General features: G+C 39.2%; 1 long non-coding RNA gene across 1 annotated transcript; it reads right to left on the bottom strand.

Annotated features, from left to right (window-relative positions):
• Nucleotides 1–11,816: 11,816 nt before the first annotated feature.
• On the bottom strand, nt 11,817–22,926 carry LOC113842914 (uncharacterized). The gene is made up of 3 exons (XR_011807176.1): nt 22,613–22,926; nt 17,823–17,979; nt 11,817–12,557 (listed from the first exon to the last, which is right to left on the bottom strand). It is a non-coding gene; the product is annotated as an uncharacterized lncRNA (long non-coding RNA).
• Nucleotides 22,927–23,462: the final 536 nt, after the last annotated feature.

A 23,462-nucleotide genomic window follows, 5' to 3' on the forward strand; every position in this document is an offset into this window, starting at 1 on the left:
GCATGCATTTAAATCTCATTATGAGTCCAATCTGTGTATTTTAACAGTTTTCATAGAATCAGAGAACCACAGAACACTACTGATGCCAATTTTGGTACTGAACTAGGGGAGAGTAGTTCTTCAGCTGTCACTGAAGTATCTGACAATACTCAATTTTAAAGTGACTTGAAAATGCTATTATAAAGAAGATATTTTCAGGTTTGCTGTAGCTGTTTCATGTGCTGTTTTGCAGCCTGCTGTGCAAGTGCCATTTTAGATCATAAAATCATAGAATCACAGAATGGTTTGAGTTGGAAGGGACATTAAAGCCTACCCAGTTCCAGCCCCCCTGCCAAGATCAGGGCCACCTCCCACCACACCAGGCTGCCCAAAGTCCCATCCAGCCTGGCCTTGAACACCTCCAGGGATGGGGCATCCACAGCTTCTATGGGCAACCTGTGCCAGTGCCTCACCACCCTCATAGTCAATAATTTCTTCCTTATATCTAATCTAAATCTCCTTTCATTTAGTTTAAAGCCATTACTTCTTGTCCTATCACTACATTCATTCATAAAGAGTCCCTCTCCTGCTTTTTTGTAGGTCCCCTTTACTGGAAGGATAACTGAACAGCTTGGTCTTCTTGAAAGGAGACACTGGTATTAATGGCCACACAGTGACTTACTCCCACTGTCCCTTAGGGAATGAAAGATCCTAATAAGATATTAGGATCTCTGAGCACTATTAGAACCTCTAGAACAGCCTGATTTACAAAATGATAAAGAAGATGACAAAGACAGAGTACTTTCCATTTCTTTTGCAGGTGAATACAAATCTGTGAGACCAGTAATGAAGGCACAGATATAAGCTTGGTCTTGAGCTTTCCTGAAGCACTTTAGAATTATTTTTTTAGTAGTTTCTATTCTGTTTTTAATGTGAAATTCATAAAATTTTCCAAGAAGCAGTGACTGGAACCAAGATGTCTCTTTGAACACATGAATCTCATGCTCATGGTAGCACTGTGATCTATCTTCGACCAAAGTATGAAGACCTAAAATGCTCATTTTAACTTAGGTGGTATATGCATATTTAAACTTTTTAAAGTTGAAACTGCATCCCTAATCATATTTCAGCAGCAGTAGGGTTGTGACGGGGTATCTCACTACATTTGGTTCACCGTTATCTATTCTATTTCAGACTCTTTGCAGTACCTACCTATCATCTCCCATTGCTATTTGTACACTGTTTACAAAGGTGAGGAACTGTCTGGGTAAGGATCATCTTTTAACATTGTGTACAGAAAACGCCTAATCCATTTGCTCCTGATCTTAGAATCAAATCCTTCTGATTTTCCTACATTTCAGACTATCTTCAGTATCATGATTAAATAGGTATTTTACTCATTCATTTTCAAGATAAAGCATGGTCTGAAGAAGTATCCTTGCTTTGTGCCTACGAGTTTTGTGCCTTGCTTTTCCAGCTGGCTTCCTATCCAAGTAGCAGAGACACCTAGGGCTGCTGAGATTGCAGAATTAGAAAAGGTCAACATATATTTACCTATAGTGCTCAGTATGACAGCTAATTTAAGATATCTGCCAATGGTCTACACTAATACCTGGCTCCTCATCAAAGCAATTATCTCTGCTAAAATTGAGTCATTGTTTTCCTACCACCTTGCTGTAAAGGAACATAAACCTTTTGAAGTATCAGTAATTAACATTTCTAAGCCTACCTTTGTATTTCTGTGATAAATGAGGGACAGTTCATTTTTAGCAACAGACTTACAGTGGACTGATGTACCTAAATCCCTTACATGTTTTGGAAACTTTCACCACAGACATTACAAAAAACAGGCTGAACTTTACTTCTCCCTGCTCCTCTTCCTCTGCCAAACTAAGCTGTGTGATAGGCACTAAGTCCATCTGAGAAATGTTTAACTATATTATCATGTGTTACCATAATCCCTTTGAACAAATACAAATGTATTGTGTACTACACCCCTTTATAATTTCCAGCATATTCTTCAAAGAAAATACACATTAATGTGTTTATTCATTGTACTTCACTTTCTTACTACACCATTTAACACATGTAAAAGCACCATTGTTTTTGTAACATCTCCAATAGAACATATACAGACATACCATCAGAGTTTCCCCTCAGGTGGCAAAACTTGATCTTGTCAAAATTCTGTTTGTTTTCCAGCTGATGTCTATAAAAGTTCTCTACAGACTGGATTAGCAGAAGAGATTCAAGTTTCCCCACATAAATTTGCCCTCTGAGCTTTGGCATACGCTTGCAATTTTGGTCTAAGTCTGCCAGATGAAAAGGCTCTACATATTCTGGCCCTTTAAATGATGCTGGCATGGCCAGAAATATGATATTATCTGTAAAGTCTGAAAATCACATGGGAAAGCAGCATGTATGTTGTGAAATTGTGAAGTTCTGTGCAAAGCTTATTCTCCTCCTGCTCTGTCAGTTTGTCTGGTGTTGCCAAATGAAACAAGTCACTTCTGCAAGGAGTTTGTATGACTTTCCAAATGAGGAAAAAGTCAAAATCTCAGGGACTGTGACATGATTGCTACAGAAGATGAAGAAAACATGGCCCAGCAACCAGCTTCATGAGGAAAGAGGACCACAGGTCTGTGCTTTTATCCTGGTTTGCTCTGGGAAGGGACTTTGCTAACAGACCAGAGATCACAGATTCCAAGACAAAAGCTTAGCAGCACTTTTAGGAATCACAAAGAAGGCACTGCCTTTTATAAAAGCTCTGCTAAAGCTGGGCAGTGAGTTAGCTGGACTCCAAATTTGTTATTCTGTTTATAGCAGCCATTCTCAAAGCAGTGGTGGGCAGCATGTGGGAGGTCGCTGGTAATTGTGAGGTGGCCCTCGGAGTGATGAAACAGCTGCTGATGTTCAAGCCATGTTACTTCCCACTGGAGGAAGGTCAGGTGAGGACTACTGGGAGGGAGAGTCAGAAAACCCTCTGCTAACTGCATCTGTCAGGTGTTTCTCCAGTGTAAATTCCCCTGTAAATTTTTTTTTTTTTTTAATGCTACAACTTTAAGAGAAGAAATAAAGCTATAGGAGAACAAAACCAAGCTGGAATGGTATGCCCAGAGGTGTAGTGCACTGTGAGCTGCAGGCAATAGAGACTAAATACTTAATACAAATATACCATACCAAGATAACATATGTGAATATAGCATATGTCAATAGCATATGTGAATATAAATAAACAGCTGCAGGCATTTATATTAAACAGGTTGATATTCCACTGATGTATCAAGTGTCCAAGTACAAAAGCTATAGCAGCTACAAGGATGAGATGAGAATGATGTCAAAAAATAGCTTGAAAGAAGAAGAGTAATGGGATGTGGATTATCTCCCTTTCTTTATGAAGATAGGTGTGTTAGAACAGGAAAAGGAGTGAAAGCCTTTATATAAGGTGCTCCACTAGTCAGTGGACTTTACATGAGACGGCACCAGTGGTTTTGTACAGCAGTTTTCTAAGGCAAAAATTTAATTTGGTGGGAAATGACAGGAAATAACTAAAACTCATCAGTCTTTATGAGTAATTATGTTTTAGTCCTAACTCCGTGATTTGGAAGAGATTTTACTTTTGGTGGGGTTGATCTTTGCAATTAACGTTCCCACTCTGATTAAAAAAATTACACTGAAAATTAAATAAATAAATGGAAACTCATTTAACTACATGCTGAAGTACCACAGGAAGAATGTGCCTTGTGATTAATGGCTCCTGCCTTGCTGAATAATTCCATTCAACAACTTATCGGCACAATTTGCTGTCACTTTTCTCAGCATTGGTTTCAGACACATATGTAAAGTAATTGCATGTAGAACCACAGCTTAGAGTGCAGAAACTGAGGCTGTCTAACCCAGCTCAGAAAGTTCCATCTAGCTTTTCCATCTGTTTTCTGAAGAAAAATCTTGCTTTCATGAAAACCCTTCAGGTTCCAGTGAAAACGTGTTTACAGAACCACAAAGAACTTTTCAAGCCATTTTTTCCACAAATTAAAAAAAAAAAAAAAAAGTTTTAAATCTATCCTGAGCACATTATAAATAAAACAGGAAATTAAATATTGGCCAAGGTTTTCTTTCCAATATTTATTGATGTAAGGATTTTAACAATGTGCTTAACTGTGTAACACGTCCAGGAATTTTTATCATGTAGCTTCTGCTCTTCTGAACAATATTTGTTGCCCTCACTTTAGAAGTCTCCACAATACAAGGGGCATAAAAGTTCTTTTAAATTTTAAATTAATGTTTATTAAGAATTGTAGAATTGCCAGGAGTGCTACAGTGATGAAAACCCTCTTATATGTTTTTCCAAGAAGATTTACAACCTACATTAGACACAGCACTCGGCCATAAAATCAAGTGAAATGTGCAGTCTTGACACACTTCCTCTGTGCAACAGAAATTAAAATATATACCCCATGAATGTTGTCATAGTAACATGTGGGAAACATTAAAAGAAGTCAACATGATGAACAGGTATAATTTATATTTCTCTAAAATCTTACCCCACACATCGCTCATAAATCATCCAGCCCAAGTCTGTAGTACAGAGATGTTCAACTTTCCATCCTGCAGTCTCACTGTTCCAACTAGCAAAATAAGAAAGAGTGTAGGAAAAAATGACCCAGTGGCAACTGGGTCTTATGATCTGCTCTGTAATGGAGAGCTAAAACCAAAAAAGCCTGATACCAGTTTTAGTTATTAAACTCATACTTTGTATATTGACATTAGTAGAATTATTTGTATGCTTAAAATTAAGCACATGCATAGGATGGCATAGGCAGAGCTGAAACAAACAAACAAACAAAAAACAATACTTTAAGCACTTCTAGGTCCATACATTCCCGTGCATGATTTTTTAGCACTACGCATTGTCTACAGCCCGTGCTGCATGTTAATGGATATCATAGCAAGTGCTGCTTGCCAACCTGAATGGTTTAACCTAAATGATTAGTTTCTTCAGAAAGCCTTGTTCTAATTACATGTTTAAGACTTTCCATTTTCATAAAAGACTTGTGGTTCAGCCACCTGGAAAATGGAAGTAAAATACCGGTCAAAGCACCTGCAGACCAGCCACATAGGGAGTTTGTTGTGGTCCTGTAACTTCAACAAACCTCGGTGCATTGACAGGATCCACTTGGGGTCTCTAAAGCCTCCCTCTGGAGCTTAAAGCCCACTGCCTATTTTTATGCTTAAAATAATTAAGTTCAATTTAATTTTAATGTATTTTTTTTAGTCTATATTGCCAGTAAAATAACTCTGTGGAGTGGTTTTACATCAAAATGCTTCCTAGACTATCACATGAATAAAAGATTCTGAAATATGCAGCCATTATTTCACAGGCTGTAACAGTTCCTAAGGAGCAATCAAGCCTTTGACTAATATACAAAATTATTTGCACAGCTCTATGGAGAATACTTTGCATATTATTTGTAATAATATGTAATATATGTAATATTTTAATATGTGTAATGATAGTTATGACTTTTTCTTCAAATTTTTCAATAACTGTGGAGCGAAAGAAAGAAAGAAAGAAAGAAAAGAAAGAAAGAGAAAGAAAGAAAGAAAGAAAGAAAAAGAAAGAGAAAGAAAGAAAGAAAGAAAGAAAGAAAGAAAGAAAGAAAGAAAGAAAGAAAGAAAGAAAGAAAGAAAGAAAGAAAGAAAGAAAGAAAGAAAGAAAGAAAGAAAGAAAGAAAGAAAGAAAGAAAGAAAGAAAGAAAGAAAGAAAGAAAGAAAGAAAGAAAGAAAGAAAGAAAGAAAGAAAGAAAGAAAGAAAGAAAGAAAGAAAAAAAGAAAGAAAGAAAGAAAGAAAGAAAGAAAGAAAGAAAGACCCCAGAGATACAGGAAAATAATATAAAAGGTCTTCCTTAAACCAACTACAGTCTGGCTGTTCAAGGCTGAGTCTGAGAATCCAAATTTAATTCATACCTTTTGAGGTAAAGTCATTTTAATGGCAACAGAAGGGATGGGGTGTGCAAGAGAGGCTTCTGGGCTAGCCTCCACTGGAGCTAGCAACACAGCTATCAAGAATCCACAACATGGAAATGTTGTGGAGCTGCTGACCAAGCACCAGAGTGAGGACAGGGGATGGTGGGACAAGCCAGGTGGTTCTGTGACTGGGAGAGGCCAGCAGCGGAGTCACCCCAGTCTTAGCCTAGTGGCACCTGCAAGGTTTACACCAATCTGTGAGATCAGAGGTGATTTTGCAAGGAAAGGTGATGCATCTGAATTTTCTTTCAAGTGGAAGAGGAGAAGGCAATCCTTCCCTTGTCTGAGGATGGTGGACAGTGTGTTACACTGCTGCTTGCTTGTGGTGCCAGTAGCATTCAGCTCTTTGTCATATCCTTAATGCACAAAGAACCAAGAAAGCAACCCCAGATTACTTGGGGGCTCACCTGCTCAGTGTGGGAATGATAGCACTGACCTCAGCAGGACCAGCATGTCTCTTGTGCAGAAATCCACACCAGTCAGATCAGAATTTATTTTGCCTAGTGTTTTTTTTTCTGTTGTAGTGGCCATCAGCATGTGTTGAGATTAGCATGTAAGAGTAAAAAAGCTTAGGAGTTTGAGAAGAAAGTTAGTTATAACAATACTTGCTACATTGCAGTGACCAATTTTCAGAGCTAAACCTTCATCTAATGTAAAAAGGTTTTGCTTAAGATATTTGAATGTGACTGAATATCTTTGAATTACCTGAGAGGCCATTTGCTCATGCAATACAAAGACAGCAAGCAGAAGTCAAAGAATATTGCAGAAAAAACAAACAAACAAACAAACAAACAAAAAACTGAGCAAAGTATCTCAGGCTCTTACATATAAGCTTAATATAATTTGGGTCTTACCTAACAAAGAATATCTTAAAAGAAGCTTGCTCTAAAATTGCTATGCTTTTCAGCAGAAAGGCCTATACTTGTATTCACTGTATTCCTTTGAAGTATAAAATACAAATTGCTTCTTCTGGGTCAGTATTAACAACAACAACAAAATCTATTTTCAAAGTAACTACAAGTCTTATGCTTTTCAGTAGGGTCTTTTAATATAAGAGTTTAATTTCATGGATGGATTTCTTAAAGGATTATTTTTGCTTTGGAAGCACACTGTTCTTCTAGCTTGTTTATTGATTTTTCTATGCAAATGCCTCTGAAGAATAGGGCGCTTTGCAAAGATTTATACGAAGACTGCAAGTTGTTAATGTGCTTCCTTCCCTCTGTTCTCCAAAAGAACCATCTTTTCCTGACAGTCCATATTGAAATTAAATGATTTGCTATAAATTTAAGTATGTTGAAAACATCTGACCACAGCACTTTTCTACTACTAAATGAAAATCCGAGAAGACCACAATGCACAGACATGATCCAAACCATTGAGCCATATTGATTTACATTATCTAAATTGCTTTGCTGTATTTAGAATTCTTGTGTTCACTTTCAACAGGTTTATATTATTCCTTTAGCTTTCCTTCAGAAAGCATCAGGCTTCTGAAATCCCAACATTCATTCAAGTGGATGTATTAGAAGAAATGGTGATATGTAAGGCATCTACTCACTGGGATCTTACCCCTCGTTGCAAAGCAGCCACATGGTTTGGAGAATGTCCAGTCTTAAAATTAATGGGTGAGTGTGTTCCACAGAGAAATAACTCTAACCACAATTTGGCTAGACCATAAAGTGTTTTTTTTTTCTATTTTTTTTTTCTTGCTTTTGGCATCTGGAACCATATTTCTAATGGATTCACTTCCCTTGAGACAGGTAGTGAAAGAAAGGTGCGTAGTCCCAAACTGGAAACTTAGGTTGTTTCTTTGCTTTCTTTTCTGTGACTTAAATAGTATTAATTACTTTGTAAGCAGAAAAGTCAATTGTCTTACAGCCTGACAGCATTTGGTTGTGTTCCTGAGATGTGAGTCTTTGTGCTAAGAAGAAATTACATCCAGCCGGGACGTGTTCCAACACTGACAACAGCCCTGGGATCAATGCTGTAATGGCTTTTGGCTCTCACTTCCCTTGAACGTGGCTTGTGTAAGCTCAAAGACCATGTTAAACACAAGGCAGTCCAGTACGTTAAGCTGGCTTTGAAATGAATCAAATGTAAATGAATAAATCAAAGTAGCATGTTGCAACTTATCTGGTGAGGTTTTAACTTTCTCTGGCCAATGGACAGCAAAGCTGAGAAGGCAATATCTGCAGGTACCTGCCATGCTCTGTTAGCTCTGTCATTTTATAGTGCAACAGGACTATGAAAAAATTAGGGAGACCTCTGTGACCAGCATCTTGCAAATGAGAAATGGACTGCAACCACTAGACTAACACATAGAGAGCTAAATGGACTTCTGTGAAGTGCCTGGATAAAGGGGGGTAAGAATAAATAAATAAATAAATAAATAAATAAATAAATAAATAAATAAATAAATAAATAAGTATTGTCCACCAAACCTTGTACTGAATGGTTGAAGTTTTTCTTTACAGCTAGCAGAGACATGTAAAACACAAGGCTGAACACTTAACTGAACACTTTTCCCAAGTATCTGCCCCTAAGTGGCAGAAGCTGGGATCTGGGTGATCTGTGGTGTTGAAGTCTATGTCTGACCTAGCAAGCCAAGGTTCTCCTCATATTCAGTGGTGAGAACTGGGCCCTTTTAGGGCATCTGTCATCAGTTCAGTTATTTACTTAGCATTAGATGAATGACACTGTTCAAAATAAAATATCACTATTCGCTACTACTCACTACAAATTGCAGATTGCTATTTAATATTGTCTGTAAAGAAAATCAGACAGTGATCTCAGGCCTGTATTTGCATTCATTTACTCACGTACATCTCTGCTGGGGTTAAGGAATCTCTCCTAGGCTTCCCAGCAGGTGTTGCGGGTAAATTTTAGAAGAAGCATCTGGAAGACAGGCTTTTCTGGATCTGCTTTTCACCAGCATTGAAATAGCATTCAGAATCATGAAAGTGGCAGGCAGGGGCTTTGAGTGACTAGGAAGGGTTTGGGGTTTTCTTCTTTTAAAGAGGAAACAGAAGTACAGAATAAAAGCCTTCAAGAAAGCTAAGCACAACAAATTTAGGGAGCTTGCAGTTGTCCTCCTGTTGAAATATGTCTAAAGGAAAAGGATCAAGCAAGCTGGCAGTTGCATTAACATTAAAAATTAAAACAATAGAAGATTTAGAATAAAGCATCTCAAGGCAAAGAAAAAAAAAAAAAAGAAAAGCAGAGAAAACGGAAGAAACAAAAGAGCTATATAGCTAAATGAGAGGCCTTCAATAACCTGAAATATAAAGAAGAACTAGCAAAGACAGCAAAGCATAGCTCAAATAGCTAAGGGTAAGAATTAAAGCTAAGGAAAAGTGTACAAAACTGACAAGAAAATGAACACAAAGGGAGATGCAATTAGCAAGAAACGTAAGAAATAAAAAGGAAATATTTAATAAATGTATTAGATAGTCAGAAGAAGATCATGAAAATGCTCTTTCCACTCTTAGTAAAAAGGGAAAATCAGGAATGGAAAATGTTAAGAAACACTGGATATCTTTTTGGCTTTGCTAGAACATCTGGCTCTTGCCAGACAACTCAACCACTGCAACCGATACGATGGTATATTAAGGAAAGAACAAATCAGAGATTACTCAGATAATTGGAGCATACTTCAACAAATTAGGCCCACATAAGTATTGGGTGATTAGGAAGGAGCACACATCAGCCTCATCTGTGCCCTGAGCTGGCCCGTCATGTAGCAGCTGCGGTCTCAGAGGCTATGTGGATTGATTGGCTTGGTGTGAGCCCAAACCCAAGCCTGAAAAATATATCAACCCTTATGCTTCTTCTTATCAATTACCCCAGAGGAAAAGTGGAAGTACATCTGTACTGGTTAGTGTATTGGGTGTATGTGGCAAGGTTTTGGTAGCAGGGGGCTGCAGGGATGGCCTCTGTGAGAAGACTCCAGAAGCTGCCCCATGTTAGATCAAGGCCAGTTTCAGATGGCTCCAAAGGGACCTGCTGCTGGCCAGAGCTGAACAAATACCTGATGTTGTTTGTGCCTCTGTGAGAGCAGATTTAAGAAAGGTAATAAAAAATGCTGCGCAATGGCAGCTAGGAGAGTGAGGAGTAAGAAGCAGCCCTGCAGCCCCCCAGGTGAGTGCAGCAGGAGGGCAGGAGGTGCTCCAGGCAGGCAGCAGCAGTTCCCCTGTGGCCTGTGGAGAGGCCCCTGGTGGAGCAGGCTGTCCCCCTGCAGCCCATGGGTCCCACATGGGCAGATCTCCATGCTGAAGGGACTCCAAGTGGAGCAGGGGCAGAGAGGGACCATGAAGGAACGGCAGAAATGAAGCATCAGGGACTGACTGCAGCCCCCATTGCCTGTTTCTCTGCACTGCTTGGGGGAAGGAGGTGGAAGAAGGTGGATGAGGGGAAGGTGTTTTGAGTTTTTTTTTTTGGTTGGTTGGTTAGATTTTTGCTTCAATCTGCTCTGTCTTGTTTGTAAGAGGTAATAAATGTTATTAATCTCCCTATGCTCAGTCTGTTTTGCCCATGACAACAGTTGTTGAGTGATCTCCCTGCCCTTATCTCAACCCTTGGGGAGGGGGAGTGAAAGAGAGTTTGTGGTGGAGCTCAGCTGCCCAGCTGGGTAAAACCACCACAGTTAGTGCTACCATGGTTCAGAAATTCAAAGGCAAGCTTCGTTTAGAAACCCCAGACAAAGACAGCATAACTAGATAATTTCCATATTTTTTTCAACATTGTGGAATTACCAGTAAGTTTCATTATCTGTTCAGATAGCCTTGCTTCAGAAAGATCTGCAATGCTCCAAGCACTCCTTTCAGCCACCATCTTGGCCCAGTACAAGGTGTTTGTACAGGTCAAATCCAGAGTGTAAGAAATCCTAAGGACAGAGATATTTATCTAATACTGATATTTTTTCTATTCAGGATGAACAGTAGCTTCCAGGTAGCTTCAGCTTATGTCAAACACAGCAAAAAGCTTTTTCTTTTCTTTTCTTTCTTTTTTTTTTTTTTTTCTCCTACCTACTACTTCAATTAATACGTGCATTTCATATTTTTAATTTTATTTTAAAAGTATTAGGGGTAGCTGTTTAATTTACTAGGAAACACCTGAGCATGCTGTTCTACCAGCTAAGCAAATGTAAACAACAAACTTCCTCTGCCAAATAAAACCATCCAGCCTATCAAATCCTGCTTTCCACACCAGTAAATATGAAGGCCAAATATTGAGCAGAAGAAATACTTTAAGAAAAGTGATGAACTAGAATTTGAGCTCTTTTTTTCCTTTGCTAAAGGTATTATGCTTCAATTATTCTAGAAATGTATCTTCTGACTATATCCTCTAGTACAAAAAAGACATGCAATTATCAGATCAGATTAGTTCATTAGACATTTGTAAAGGCAAGTCCTAAACAAAGAAAGTGCCAGACTTCAGATTGTTCTTGTTCTTATTAAATTGGCCTCCCTGTGCTGATGTATCATGATACAATCTTTAATTACATGATTGCCTACAATCCTAGCTGCAGGATTGCTGCCTCATGTAACATTCCATGTGGATTATATTAATAGTTCAATAAATGGTAGACATAGCTGGAAAGATCCAGTCAACATGACAAAATAATCCTTCAATAGAATCAGAAACAGTTCAGAATGAAAGCACAGGTGTGATATCCTTACATTTCCAATGTGTATAATAACTTAGAATTTCAGAATTCTGGTATCTATGAAATCTTGAGGTGTGCATTTTGTGGAAAACATTAAACAAACATTTCATCTTGAAGTGGAAGCTTGAAGGAACGTGTAGCCACAAAACATTTTACACATACCGATGTTTAATTAAGATTAGAAGAGTAAGAAATTCCCTTCAGTATCTTTTTGGGAAAAAAAAAATTCTGAATTTTTCCAAATATTCTATAAAGTAAAGCAGAATATAACGTTGAAACACAATTGAATGAGTATCGTTCTTCACTATTTGGGTTGTGTTAGGGAGTACTATCATTTTCACACCAAGAGGAAAGAAACAAATCTGTCCATGTTTGGATTTTTCCTCCCCTGATACAGGGGTCTGTACTGTTTTTTAATAATACTAGTGACTGATACTGGTACTTCCAAAGTCCCAAGAATAAGTCACAAGTAATGAAATCATCATCCTTTTTATAACTTGATAACGAAATGAAAGTAAATATTGAAAACCTGGAGACATGAAAATTTAAAACTCGAAGCCATGAAGCTCAGGAATTCAGAACAGCATTTTGCAGTCTTCTCTGTTCTGCAGGGAAGGCTGCATTTTCTTCATGTGATATTTTCCTGGGAGGCAGAGTGTCAATTAGCATTTATCTTGAAATGAAAACCTCCTTGTTCCATCTCTTTTGCAGAAGAGAAAATTAAATGAAGATGTTCTGAGATATCTCTCTGTACATATCCATATGTAGTAGGATCACCTTGCTACTGTATGTCTTTTATGACATTCACATAATGTCTTTTTTTCATCAGTATGCTGTCAAACTCCAGTCCTTGCCAGGGTAAGGAGAAATGAAGGTTGTTCTGCACCTGTAAGCAAAATGGGAAAAGGTGTTGAATCTGAGAGGATTGCACAGAAAAAGATAGGGACCCAAGGGGAAATCCAGGTTTCTTAAACTGTTATTAAAGTAGCATTCTGAAGTGAGCTGTGCTATTTCTACAAAATCAGTGCAGCAGACAAAAACCTCCGCTGCTTTTTGTTATTCTCTTCACACAGGACTGCTGGAGAGGCATGCCACAAATCTGCACTCAGCCTTTATCCTTTTGCACAAGACACAGATTTACATTACATCACCAGCCATCAAAGACAATTTATGAAGATTTCAAACTCTTTGGGAAACTAGGGCTTAGATCTTGAGGAGAGCACCAGTGCTGAGCTGCACCATGGAGCAGGGATGTGGTAGTGCTTTAGAGATGATATCCTTTCTCCTTCATCCATATTCCACAGAAATTTTTCAGCTGCCACCTGTATATCTAGAAATGGTAGCTGTGGCATCGTAAAGGTTGTCTGCTGGTGTCCCAGGAACCATTGTTGTTTGCTCTGAGGGGCTAACGAATGGGCTAAGGAAAGTTCTGGCGGCATTTGTTGGTAATTGCAACTCCGTCTTGCTCCCAGAGGTCTTTTTGAAAATAAGAAATTAAAATGTTTTAAAGAGGCACATACAAAGGGCTGCTGTTTGTAAAGGACATTTTAAAAGCATTCCAGCTCCTTGCTACTGTCTCAGTAACCTGTGAGTAACTGAAATACCAAATATCTTTAAATGTCTTCAATGTCTAAAGGGTTAGTAAACTATTTACTCTACTACATGTACTCTAGAAAAGTTGTCTTCAAGTCATTTGCATTAACCATCAAGATGTGTTTTTTTTTTTTTTTTTTATTATTGTTTAGATATTCTTGGTCTTTGTTGATGTTCATCTTACACAGAAAGCGTTTGGCTCCCTGTCCCCAGATCCTACTAAACTCCAATACAAACAAACAAACAAAAATCCTCACCACTTCATTCAGTGCACTTAATATAACTTAAAATAATAAGAAGAATCATGCAGTTTTGTTTTGCTTTGTTTTCATAATACATTTTCTGAAGTCCAGGCTAGCCTTGAATCACATGTGCTAGCTAGAACAGGTCAGAAAAGTTTTGATGAAATTCACTGAAAGACCTAGATTTTGAATGGAAATCTTTTAACTGAAACATCTCAAGTTTCTTGAGTACTTGGTACACCATAGGCATCTCTCCAACAGAAACATGCTTGGCTTCAGAAAGTAATGATGAGGACTCAATGTTTCTACAAGAAGCTGGTGAGAACCAGGCTCCTTGCAGTCCTCCAGAGTCAAGTCCTAGCCCTGTTTGACCTTGGCAACCTCAGGGAGCAGAGCAGATCACTCAAGTGGTGCCTCTCAGATGAGAGATTTGACAGTGCTGTGCTGGCTGCCTGAAAGACAGGGGTCCTGACTCCAGCCGCAGGGACACCCCACTTCCCAACCATACAACCAGGACGATGAAGCTGGAAGTAACTGCACAAGCCCTCCAGGTCTTTTCCATGAAATACAATCAACTGCTCAACCTCAGAAATTTCTAAGCCTACCACACTAGCCCTCAAATCACAAGGTGTTGGTCCAGGAGAATGGGAGTGTTGTACAAAGCCCAGGGCATGTGGTGGGACAGTCCTCCTGGAGACCTTCAGAGTTCATGCATCGGATAGATGCTCCTCTCCCAGCTGCAGTGAAAGAAACATCAGTGCCATTTTCTATCACACCATGGAGCCTCTGTGAGCAATTTTTGTTTTCAGTGTGCCAGTTCATTAGATATTTTTGAGAAACAATTATTATTGTCTGCCAACTGGAAATTCTGTATTTCAGCCAATATTAAATAAAACCTGAACTGATTTAAAACCTGAGGTCTAAGTGGCAAAGTATACCAAGACTCACAATATTGGACTCATTTTGAAGGCAGTGGACTGTGTGTTTGGTGATAATCATGTCTCTCTCTTTTTTTTTTTTTTTTTTTTTTTTTTAAGTAATGGATGGCTGTTAACATAAATTGGGCTCTCCAAAGTGCACTGCAATTATTTAGAGACCTTTCTTTCCAATCCTCTTTCACTTTTAACATCCATTGGCAAAAATATCTAAATGGACACAGAAACTAAATAATGTTCCAGAGTTCATATACAGCACAGACAGCAAGCAATTTAAATTATCAGTTTGGTTCTTACTAAAAAATACAAAGCTGTTGTGAACGAGGCAAAGTAAAAATACCCATAGACTTTACCTCCACTTCATTCCATTTCCTGTATTTATTTTGGAGTTGGATTCTGCTGCGTTTATAGCTGAAACTGACAGATAATTATGTACTGCCAGTGTTCACTTTCATTATTTAGGCATGAATCTTTCTAGCACTTTTGCATAAGTATAACTTCATTCGCTATGCAAGTTCATTGGGACAGCCCATTTTGTGTGAAAGCAAGCACATGAATAAGTCTTGACAGGATCAGAGCCCTAATTTCTACAAGAAGAATTAGATGTTAGAGTAATCTGTTGTTAGTTTACTAAATGTTAAGTTCTTCCCAAGATACCAGATGTTGGGAAGAATGCCCAAAGGAAAAGAGTAGACATGACATCACCTAATTGTCATTGTAAAAATAACAGCTTGCATGTAGCATAATCCAACGCGTGGCAGATATGGACCATTTGACTTAATCTGTTTGTAAAACCAAAGCAAAATTAACGCAAAGTGTAGTTAAATAGTCAATTCATCCGTCAGTGCATGGGGTCCATTCTTAAACAACAGCACAAATCAAAATTCCTTCTTAAAAGTGAGTTTCAATATTCCAAATAAAACCAGTTCATTTCAAACCAGGATGCTGATCTTGCCCAGCATCAGTAGATACAGCAACACCTTTTCCACCGAGTAGCACTGCCTCAGCCTCCCAACTAGCAGCAGAGCAAACTGGTTGTGCCTAGAAGTCATGGGACCACCATGAGCACCCTCTACTACTAACCTCCAGCTGCTCTTTATATTTTGCCCCCACCAAGTAATCAGTGGCTGGATCCACTTTTCCTGAGGAGCAAGCTGAACCCAGCATAGGTACTACTAATCTCTGGACACTCTGGCACATTATTTGGTTTCTGCGTCCATTTAGATACTTTTGCCAATGGATGTTAAAAATGAAAGAGGATTAGAAAGAAAGGTCTCTAAATAATTGCAGTGCGCTTTGGAGAGCCCAATAGTTGGCTCACCCTGCAACTGTTTCTATCTGAAACTGGAAAAATGCTTCAGCTATTGCTATGAGGAATAAAAATAATTTTCTGCACCACATTAGCCTTATCTTAGAATTTTAGGGTAGTCCAGGCAGGTTTTTTTCTTTTTTTTTTTCAAGGGCAAAGTTTCTATTGAATTCGCTAATGCAGGACTTGGCCTGAGTAATCACTGTGTTGTAAATTACAAAGGAATGATGCAGTTATTGCCCTGTATTTCTCTTCAAGTGCATTTATTCCTATTTTAATTGATGAGTTAGTCAACTTATCTGGTGTGCTTTACTTACAAATGCTATAGCTATGGAAGATGAATTGTTACTGCTGTGCCTAAAAAATACTGAGGAGCATTTGGGCATTTTTCAGTGTCTTATTTTGAAATTAATATAAACATACATTCTTTGGTCAAAAGTTCAGCTTCAAATGACTCCTAATATCCTCATTTATGTCAGGTGAATAGAACTAACTTTATACTATCTATGATCATGTCAAGCTGGGTTTTATCACAGAAGAAAAACCCTGACTGCTGTGCTTCAGCTGGACACAGTGACTCAAATGAACCCACAAAAAAAAAAAATGTATATCCAGAAAAAAAATATTATTTCAAGGTGATAACTGGTCCTGGTAGCCAGCCTGGCTCCTTCCAGAGACATTAAGCAATCTCTGTTTTTAATATCATGGATGTGAGCTACTCAGGTTGGCAGGGCTCAGGGTCCCTCAGCAGACATTGGCTTCACCTCCACACCAAGTGACAACAGACTGACTGGCTACAGCCTTGAGCTCTCTTGGAACTTGTGAGTTAGAGTTATTCCTCTTCAGTAAGAAGCATCCTAGTGTTGCTGAGCTTAGTTTTCACCATTTCTAACTCACCTGGCCAACATACACAATTCATAACAGTTCGATTGAAAGGGAAGACAGAGCTGGATTTTGTGAACAGGACTGTCAGCAGCAGTGTCACAAAATAAATAATGAAGGAATAACAAGAAGAAAATGAGTACAGAGGAGAAGCCAGTAACCTTCACCATTTTATTAATCTTTGCTTTTTGCAATGAATACAATCAAAAAGAGACCTACCCACTTCCAGCTAGAATTACAACCACGCTGCCAGCAAGGAAAAGTTATTTTTTCATTTTCCTTTTTCAAGGAAAATGCTCTATAAGAATATAATGAAAACTAGTGTGAGACCTGAGAAGAAAACTGACATGGGACAGTTTCTGATGGATTCAGTGTCCATCAGAGGATTCAGAGAAGTTTCTGTTAACAGGGTCTTCACCCCAGATCCAGACCACACTATATAAGTTCTTACTGTCATGTGAGCAGCAAATGCAGTTCTGCTCTGTCAGGACCATATGCTGAAACGCCATGGGAATAACTCAAAAAGGGTGACTTTAAATAGGGGAATCTTCTGTTCTGCATTCAAATATATATATATATTAAATATAAAGAAATTCAAATAAACAAACAAAAGACTTCAATGCAAACTGCATTTAAAAATACTTTCAGATGCATGCTCCTGCTTTATTCCCTCCATGCCTATTTTGGGTCTCCAAGAAGAAATATTTTTGCAGTTTTGGTTGTAATACAGTGGAAATAGCACTGAAGTATATGAGATTTCAGACACAGAAATAAAGCCTTCATCCACAGAGGCATCCATTTTGACATGATTGTTTTAAAAATCCATTACTTTGTAACTGGAGTGTACACCCCAAAAGACCAATGCTAACACATTTTTTCTGGTACTATTCAGATCCAGTGCCTACCAATCACTCAACTTTATTTTGGGGGGAATTTTTCACAATTTGACAATATTTTTTAATATTTTGGAAGGGAGAAATAAATGAATAAATAAATAAAAAAGAACAAAATGTGTGCTACAATCTTACAGACATCCAAAATTAATTGTAGCTCGTAAGTTCTAAATATCACTCAGCAGTTAAATCAAGATTTAAGCAATTAATTATAAATCCATGTAGAAGTTCATTACTGCAACAGCAATTAATTGTATATGGCCTTTGATCTGTAATGAGTCTGTAGATAGTTGTCACCTCTTTTTCAGTTGGTCTGCAAAGTTTCCTCTAGGTGCATCTCTCCAGGCACCCCAGGGCACAGACATCTCCCAGTCTGCACCCTCCTTGGTCTGCTGTCCTGCTTCAGGGGCTGCCTGGCTCTCCGTCTCCAAAACACTCGTGATGGCTACTTTGTCTGGAAAAAAGAAACCACAAAACACAACCAGCTGAATCCCAGGCAGACCTCTTTTCTCCATTTTTCTCATTTTTTTAACGTATGTCATCCCAGCTGAAGATTTTGCTGGCCAGCATGCCTGGCCCTAGGCGAGGGGTTGAAGTGGAGCACATGTGCACATGTGCAGGCATCTGAAAGCACCTGGCCCCCACAATAAATAATTACAATAAGTGGCTTTCATCGAGTCCCTGTGCTGCCTGTTCTGGTCAAGAGCTGCCTAAAATAACAGCCTCCCATTCTGAACACCATCTCCATTTCTTTCTGACTTGTTTTTCATTTCCAAAAGCTTACAGAGGTGAACCTTTCCTTCAGGGAGAAGGCCTGTGCACATGTAACTGCTGTGAACTCATTACACCTGGAAAGGACCTCCTACCTCTGTTTAATTGAGCAATTTGACCAAGTGGTTCCTTCAGGGCTTCTCTGAAGTTAATGGGAGATTTATTAGTTACTTCAGCAGTAGCAGGATCAGGCCCTTTGACTTCATCAGGCATATCATCCGTCTTCACATGAACAGGCTGACAGGACAGGGATTGAAATTTCACAGTCTGTGATATATTTAGAGATTGTTTAGATTGGATTAGGCTACGGAAAAATACTGTGCTGACCAAGATAATCATCCTTCAGATATTGATCTAACCCCTGCCTGATCCAATTTGTTCTTCCAAATAACATTGCCTGCGGCTACCTACCACTATCTTACAGTAATATGGAAGTGACAGCTGCTACCATTCCTGCGTTTTCCCCAGTGGAAATCAATGGTGAAAACCCAACTGATTTGAATGGTACAGGTTTGTTCCCTATCGTCCCTGTTTTCAGCACCACATTTCCCACTAAAATGTTTTGAGCCACAACACTGAAAAATCAGACTAATATCTCAGGTCAGCCCAATGATACAGTGTATAGCTATAGGGAATAGCATGGGGAATACAGCCACATAAATCATTCCTACAATGCCATATAGAACTACCTAGACCTGATCCAAACACATTAGTGGGGAGTACTCAGGGAACATGCCAAATTTCCGAAAACACTCTACCGAGGCTTAGACACATGGTTCCAACAGGGCTAAAACGTCCCCAGGAAACCATTGCAGCACTATGGCTGTACGGCTTCCAGCACGGCATTAGCGTGCTCCAAGATAGCTAAGGTATCTCGGGATGGTCCTGCCTTGTCAGACCGTGATTTAGACACATTTTCAGACCTTTGCTGAACTAGGCCTAAAAATATACTTGTGGAACAGCTCCATGCTCAGGTTCTCCATTACGACCACAGATTTGGTATGCAACTCTAAACACTTGGGATGGCTGAAAAGGGCACACAAAGGGAACAACTCTCCATGGCCTGGAAAACCAGGGACCATTCCAGCAGGGTGTAAGGTGGAATAAAACCACAGCCTGTCAGATATAAGGCAGGCACAGTGCTGTTGCATAAAGAAATAACAAACTGTTATGTTAGTTCTGTAAGTACAATTTCTGCACCAGTTTAAGTCATTAGACTTCACATAGTACTTTGGTCAAAGCATGGTATGGAAATCAAATGGAATTTATTTTTTCTAAGGGTCTTTTGTGCCAGAGGGAGACAAGTGAATTAAGGTGAATTGAGCTGCTTCTTCTGATACCTACACACTTCACAAAATAAATGTAAAGCTGTACCTAAGCTATAAAGATTTCGGATTTAGCAATAATATAAATGTTTGCCCCTGGGGCAGAACAATAAGCTTCCTGATCCTCCTTTCTAGGATTTTCTGCTAATTCATATAACACTAGTGTCTGAGTCGTGGTGCTTTTCCTAGAATCCAAGATCTTGTGTTTAGCAGATCATGTAAGAAACTAAATATTCTCTTTTTTTTATTCAGTTTGCAATGTAATACCATGAACAAGGCAATGTAGAGTTGCAGCCAGGTGTGCAAGAGGTTTTTGTGCAATATTGCTAGGTGTTTACTGAGGTCCTATACTAGCTCCATGTCTTGTGATCTGTATTTTTTTGTTGCTGGAGGTGATGGAGAATTTTCTCTAAATTTTGGTCTCTTATTCCAGATTGTACAGTACAGATTCCATGTCAGCAGTACAAACAGTGCAGTTAGAATTCTTAGAATTTGCAATAAAAAAAAAATATTTTCAAGACTTTCCTCAACTGATTTATATATTATTAACCTTAATATTTGAGATTTTTTTAAGAAAGTTGTAACTGTATGTATTAATTAAAGAGTGCAATTGGGTTGTAATTTAGGAGATTATTTACTGCAGCTAAATAGACATGTTGCCTGAAGGCAGGAAGCAGTCACAAAAGAGGTAGATGTGGAATGAGATCAGAACAGGAGGTTAAAATATGCAAGCATCTATCAGTAGAGTAATAAAAATTACCTAATAATGAAAATGAGTTTTCTCCTAAACTGAGCTTTAGAGGGGTTGGTTGATGGCATATTTTTTCTTTGTTTTTGCACTACATGGCTATCAGACAGAGTACTAAGGCATCATCCTTGCTCAAAGAAGAGTGTTTCATCACTCTTTGTTTATAGGAAAGGCCCAAAGCTTCTGGATGTGATTAAGAGATGCACAGTTAGATACCCAGACATGTCTGGGATCTTCATGACACACAACATGACATGTTTTGTGCTGGTGAACTATGTAAAGTCTGGGGAAAAGATTTCTGAATGGCAGTTATGCTTTGCATGTTACCATTCCATCCTCAGTAGGCTTTGGTACTAAACTTCCAACATTCAATGCCTGCTATTGCCTGCCCTGAGCAAAACCAGAAGCTGCTCCTCTCACTGACAGTTTAGGTATACTCAGGAGCTAAAACCTAACTTCTGTCTCCAGATCTGACATAGAGCAGGTGCCTGCTGGTAGGCCCTGGCATCCTTCACTGCTTGCAGCCATCTCAGAGCTCCTCTAAACGTACAGATAAAACTTCAGGCTAATATGTGGCCTTGAAGCATGCACTGAGAAGTGAATGCCACCTGAAGCCTCCAGGAAGCTATGCCAGGATCTTTACAGACCAGGGGGCAAGATGTGAGGGCACATTAAAAGGGGATATGGCTGCACTCCTCCTCAGTGGAAGTGTGGTTGAATTGGGGCATGAGGAACCAGTCACCAGCTAGAGAAGAGAAACAGACATGGTAGGTCCCCAGATCATGGCATGACCATGGCGTAGATACATGGACAAAGTGTCACCACCACTGAGACTGGCTGAATGGAGCAGGAATTAACAGCCACCACTATGTCTGTGGAAAATACACTCTGAACGATCAGGAATATCCATATATAGGACTGGGTTTTACGCTGACCTTATAAATATTCCCCTTTCTCAATTCTGTGTTTCCAAATAAGAGCCAGATTTGAGCCCCAGTACCAGGGGTGCCACACAACATGTCTCATGTGCTTTGACCAACAACAGCCCAAGTTCACTGCAGTATATATAGGCATTTCACGACATGCAGGACTGCTACTTTCTTCCCACAAGAGGGCCCTAGAGCTTCACTCTCCAGAATACGGAATCTGACATTTGAAGTCGGACTTGTGAATAACTGTAATTCCACGTTTGCTCTTAGATGCAGCCATGGAGGGGTCTATGTTGTCACATATTCAGCAAGGAAACAGCCCGGCCTGCCACAAATGAGTCAGCCTTCCTTGTGACTCCACAGGGCCAGAAGATTTGAGCAATATCAGGAGAATAAGCCTCTCTGAAAGAGAAAGAAGTTTTCAGCAACCCCAGTTTATAGTGAAGTGGTGCTATTAGATGGGACCCATCTTCTAAATGCTCCGATGTGGGAGGAACCTGTTTCAGCTTGTTATGTAAAGCAGCAAACAAAAGCAACACCAGGTTGGAGATAAAACATGGTATATAAACAGAATCACAGAATCACAGAATCACAGAATTTCTAGGTTGGAAGAGACCTCAAGATCATCGAGTCCAACCTCTGACCTAACACTAACAGTCCCCACTAAACCATATCCCTAAGCTCTACATCTAAACATCTTTTAAAGACTTCCAGGGATGGTGACTCCACCACTTCCCTGGGCAGCCTGTTCCGGTGTCTAACAACCCTTTCGGTAAAGAAGTTCTTCCTAACATCCCAAACAATCAATGGTTCAGACAGAAGTTCAACAACTGTTCAGTGGTAACTGGAATCCGTTCAGAGTATCCATTTTTATTGTATTAGGCCTTAAGTTTCAGGAAAAGCTAAGTGTTTCTCCTTGTTCATGTCTACAGATAATCTCTAGAACAAATCAATCAGAAGTGAGAAATATGACAGAATAGGAAAAAAATAAATCCAAACAGGTTAAAACAGATTTTTTGTTGTCATTAAGTTCTGTTTATAACAGTAAAACATCTGTTTATTAAAATATCTATTTATTATCTATTAATATCTATTTTTAAAATATCTATTTAATAGTAAAATATCTATTTAAAATATCTGTAGATTAATCAAGACCTATAGAACACAAGTCTATCATTCCACTGATTTTTTGCCTGTAAATCAGGTGATTAAGGGAAGAAACAATGTTGTAAATATACTTAATTTATGAGACATTTGGATCCTATTATTTTCATGCAATATTAATCCAGGCAATTCTCTCATCCACGAACTTACCTTCTGTAAAATAATTTGAGGGACTGTGATTCCTCACACCAATTGTTGCCTTTTTCTCCCCACTTCTTTGAAGACAGGATTGATTTCAACAAGGAATTTTTCAGTAACACTATCCACTGGCAGGATAACGAGCAGAAATGTTTGAGACATGAGACAGAATATCACAGCCAGGCCCATCGGCATGTTTCTTTGGCTGGGTGTGCTGACATGTGGTCACTAGATGAAAAATGACTGGAAGAAGCAAGCTGTAACCCTGACTGGTCCTTCCCTCACCATCTTCTGGGGCTCCTTGGGGAAGTCCTTCACCAAGCAGACTGCGAGGACTCCTGCCTGAGTTTGCAGAGAAGAACACCCAGAAGATATCAATAGCCTAGAAAAATGCAGTTCTATCGTCACTTAATATAGAGACAGTGAACTTGAATTGTGCTGCAGACCCTAGAGAGGCCAGATAGGTGAAATACCTTAAATAGTGCAATGCTGGTAAAAGCTTTCCATTTCTCCAAGTGGATTTTCACACCGAGAGCTGAGTTCACACTTTTCCACAGTAAGATGTAAGTGAATTGTACAATTATAGAATATCCGAGTTGTAAGGGACCCAAAAGAATCACTGTGTCCAACACCTGACTCCACACAAGACCACTCAAAAATCAGACCATCTGTTGGAGAGTGTTGTCCAAATGCTTCTTGAACTCCAGCAGGCTTGGTGCCGTGACCAGTGCTCTGGAGAGCATGTCCCTGTGTCTGACCACCTCTGGGTGCAGACCCTTTCCCTAACCCCCAGCCTGACCCTCCCCTGTCCCAGCTCCATGCCGTTCCCTCGGGTCCTGTCGCTGTCCCCAGAGAGCAGAGC

The sequence above is a fragment of the Anas platyrhynchos genome, chromosome 2, assembly GCF_047663525.1.
Source record: "Anas platyrhynchos isolate ZD024472 breed Pekin duck chromosome 2, IASCAAS_PekinDuck_T2T, whole genome shotgun sequence".
Classification (NCBI taxonomy): domain Eukaryota; kingdom Metazoa; phylum Chordata; class Aves; order Anseriformes; family Anatidae; genus Anas; species Anas platyrhynchos.